The sequence below is a fragment of the Arachis ipaensis genome, chromosome B03, assembly GCF_000816755.2.
Source record: "Arachis ipaensis cultivar K30076 chromosome B03, Araip1.1, whole genome shotgun sequence".
Classification (NCBI taxonomy): Eukaryota; Viridiplantae; Streptophyta; class Magnoliopsida; order Fabales; family Fabaceae; genus Arachis; species Arachis ipaensis.
In genome coordinates, this window is record NC_029787.2 from 22,896,118 (window position 1) to 22,900,806 (window position 4,689).

Sequence of the window (4,689 nt, forward strand, 5' to 3'; positions counted from 1 at the left end):
ATATTCATTATGTAATGTTGAATGGCTTGATTTATGAGTAGAATTGAATGATAATCAAAACTCATTTGTTATCAATAATTTGATTTTCTGCTCAATCACTTACAAAACAATTGATGCAGACAAACATTGATGTTTCCTGAAGTTGCTTTTCAAGTTATTTTGAAAGTATTTTCCAAAGAATAAATCAGAGCAACTTAATCATAGCAAGGAAAATTTGTCTAATCAAGTATGATCATCTCAAACCATAGCAACTATCAAACTTCATATATCACAACTTAAAGGAACTACCAAAAATAAATAAAACAACAATCATTTTATCAAGGTAAGACAAATGCATCACAATTACAATCAAACAAGCATTTTACCAAGATAAACATCAGGCAGCAGCAGCAATCAAGATAGAACAAATGCATTATCAACATGCATTATCAACATCAAATGTATCATCTCAACAAGACATTGAAACAAGGGTAATCATGAATCCTCAAAAGGATTTCATCCCTGTTTTGTTAATTTTAATTTTTCTGCACCATTTCTCTCCATATGAAGCACATGAGTTGAACCTAGCAGGATCATAGTGAGAGTGTGGTTTGCTGAATTTGTTCTTGAAATCCAAGGACTCCAGGTTGGCTGGTTCCTTGGTATTGTGTAGCGCGAACCCTTTTGTTTTCTGGGTACTCCTTTCGGGTGTGGATTTCTTCGATGGAGATGGTGGTGGTGATGGAATGGGTGAGGTGTGTGATTCTTCCTCTTCCTCTACAGGAACCTTCTCTTTCTTCTTTCTTAAAAAGGTTTTCGTGGCTATGATTTTCCTTCTCATGGTGTCAGTTTGTTTCGAGGGTGGTGAAGGAGAAGATGAGGATGTAGAATAGATATGGATGTGAGTGTGAGTTTGTGGTGTGGACGGTTTTTGAGAGAATAGAATCCTTTCACTTTTTCTAGGGGCGATTTTCTTTTTCATGGTAATGAAAATGGAGAAGTGGAAGATGGGGGGTTGAATAGAAACCGAATTGAGTGAGGGAGGAGGGAGGTTAGGGACGCATTAAATGTGGGGTGGAGAGAGAATTGGAGGGAGTTTAAGACCATTAAGGAGCGGTTATTACCCAAAGGAGTTTCTCTTTTATTTGAAATAAACTGAAAAGTGGTTTCCTAGAATCAAGGGATTAGATAAAGAGAAAGATTTGATTTGACAACATCCTCTTCCAACAAGATTTGATGAGGCAACAAAAAAAGATTTTGATTTTCATAGAGAGAAACTAACAAAACGGTCAGAGTGGGGTCAAGAAAATTTGGTGGGGTCCATAAGAATTAATTTCGGTGCAGTCTCCCCCTTGATCACAGTCCTTCCAACACACTCTGATTTTTATCTCCTCCTTTCCTACGAGACAAAACTGAGCAGAATCAAAATTTCACAAGTTATCAATAGAACTTAAATCAATCATTCCCAAACTTTTTCTCAAAGTGCAGAATCTGTCTTCACAGAGGGGTTTTGTAAAAATGTCAGCAAGTTGGTCTTCAGATTTTACAAATTGAATATCAATAGTATCCTTTTGTACATGTTCTCTAATGAAATGATATTTAATTTCAATGTGCTTGGTTCTTGAGTGCAAAATAGGATTTTTTGAGATGTTAATAGCACTCATATTATCACAAAATAAGGGTATACTATTGATCTTTAATTTGTAATCTTTCAACTGCGTTTTTAACCAAATTAATTGTGAACAATATGCAGATGCAGAAATATATTCAGCTTCAGCTGTGGATAGAGCCACTAAGGCTTGCTTTTTGCTTGACCACATGTTGAGTGAGCTTCCAAGGAAGCAACACATGCTGGATGTACTCCGTCTATCCACTCTATCTCCCACATAATCTGCATCACAAAATCCTACTGCACAAAAATCATCAGATTTAGGATACCACAAGCCATAATCACTAGTTCCCTTGATGTATCTAATGATGCGCTTAACGGCTGAAAGATGGGATTCTTTTGGGTGAGATTGAAACCTTGAACATACACCCACACTTTGAACAATATCCAGTCTAGAAGAGGTAAGGTACATGAGTGAACCTATCATTTCTCTATACCTTGTTTCATCCACATCTTTACCATAATCATCCTTTTCAAGTTTTGTGTTTGGATGCATTAGTGTACCCATTGGTTTGGAACTTTCTAGGCCAAACTTTTTGATAAGTTCTTTTGCATACTTTCCTTGGTGAATAAAGGTACCACTAGGAGTTTGTTTAATTTGGAGGCCAAGAAAGAAAGTTAGCTCTCCCATTAAACTCATCTCAAACTCACTAGTCATGAGTTTTCTAAACTCTTCACACAAGGACTCATTGGCCGAACCAAATACAATATCATCCACATAAACTTGAACTAGGAGAATATCATCATTAGATGCTTTAATGAATAAAGTTGTGTCGGTGGTTCCCCTTTGAAAGTGATTTTCTAATAGGAAGGCACTAAGCCTTTCATACCAAGCTCTTGGAGCTTGCCTAAGGCCATAAAGGGCCTTTGAGAGTTTAAAAACATGATTTGAAAAATTTTTATGTTCAAAACCGGGGGGTTGAGCCACATACACTTCTCTATCAATAAAGCCATTAAGAAAAACACATTTAACATCCATTTGAAATATTTTGAAACCCTTATGGGTAGCATAGGCAAGAAGCAACCTAATTGCTTCCATTCTAGCTACCGGTGCAAAAGACTCATCAAAATCTATACCCTCTTCTTGATCGTAACCTTGGGCCACTAATCTAGCCTTGTTACGAACAACTTGTCTATCCTCACCAAGTTTATTTTTAAAGACCCACTTAGTACCCGTCACTTTCTTACCATTCGGATGAGGTACTAGTGTCAAAACCTCATTCTTGTCGAATTGAGCAAGCTCTTCTAGCATTCCTTTGACCCATGAAGGATCTTCAAGAGCTTGTTTTACATTATTGGGCTCCATTTGTGACAAGAAGGCAAAATTGCTTGGTTCGGATTGTCTTTTGGTTGAGGATCTTGTTGATACACCTTGAGAGGGATCACCAATGATAAAGTCATGAGGATAACCCCTCATGGACTTCCATTCTCTAGGCTTCCGGATTGGTGTTGAGCTTTGATGAGCTTCTGTGGATCTCACTGTTTCAGTTTCTCTTGCTGGCTCAGGAGACAAGATGGAAATATCTCCTCCAATCTGACGAGACAAAACTGGTCTGACAGATTCTTCATTTTGAGTAGACTTGGAATTTTCTTTAATTGTTCCAGCTTTTTCACAATCTGAATCATTATCTATCACAGTACTGGAAATTGAATTAGAATCACAAAAAGTAACATGTATGGATTCTTCTATGGTCCTATATTCTTTGAGATAAATCCTATAGGCCTTGCTAGTGGTGGAGTATCCAACAAACATCCCTTCATAGGATTTTAGATCAAATTTGCCAAGATTTTCTTTATTATTAAGTACAAAGCATTTGCATCTAAAAACATAAAAATACTTAAGATTTGGAGGGGTTCCTTTCCATAATTTATAGGGAGTTTTCTTCAACCCTTTTCTATTACTTTTTTTTTTTTTTGTATAATTGTCATAACCCGATTTAGGTAATGATCCGCGCTAAGCAAAAATTCTCTAACAAGTCTATTTACTATATAGTTTTTAATTATTAATTCTTTTCCAAATACATAATGTAAAGTTGCATCTATTATATAGCACAAATATGAGTATATACAAACATATAATACTATTAAACATGAAATATTCTATCTGTATTATATGGAATATTAATTAAGAAATTCAAAAGTATAGTACAAATTACATTGTCCTTGGAAGATGAAGACTTATCAAAACGTCGATCTCTACTAAGAGATAAAAGGATTAGGACTTTGATCTATATCTGTATTTAAAAAATATAAAAAGGCTACGAAATAAGTTTTACAAGTTAATGAATAAACAATATATTTGTAAACTATATGAAAAATACAAAGTATTTTAAAATAAATCATGAATTCAATATCCATATAAAAAGAGAATTTATAATTTTGAATTCAATATTACATACCGGATGTCTCTACCTTCATAGATAGCCATTTTTTTTAGTGTGTCAAAACGGATTAACAGATATAACATGCACCTGCACATTAGACTAATATCACCCTTTCTAATTGAGGTTTGAATGGGATGCATCTACGGCTAGCGTCATGGTCGTTAGCTATAGTTTTCTAATTAGAATCTCTCAAAATTCTTCAAACATATGGAATTATTCTATATTTACAAATACCAAATCTAATAACAAATAAACAAATGTTAACTTCGAATGATATTTGTATTGTATTTTAAAACGTATAAAAGAGTAAAAGGCGACATATTTTTAAATAGTGAATAGTATGAATAAATAAAAACGAGTACGAATAGGTACATAATAACATACGGTATTTATAAATAGTAAAATACAGTATCTATGAAAAGTAAATTACAGTATTTATGCATGAATAGTAAAATACAATATAGTAACATACAAAAAATAATAGTTTGGCAAAATACTAATAATGATAAAAAAAAAAAAATTACAGACATAATATTTACTCATAGATTAATTCTAAAGATAAACGGTCATTTTAAGGTATCACATATATTCTAATCGATATAATTTTAGCACTATTTAGAGTTTAATAAAAATGAAGATATTTTTTTCTGTAAGAGA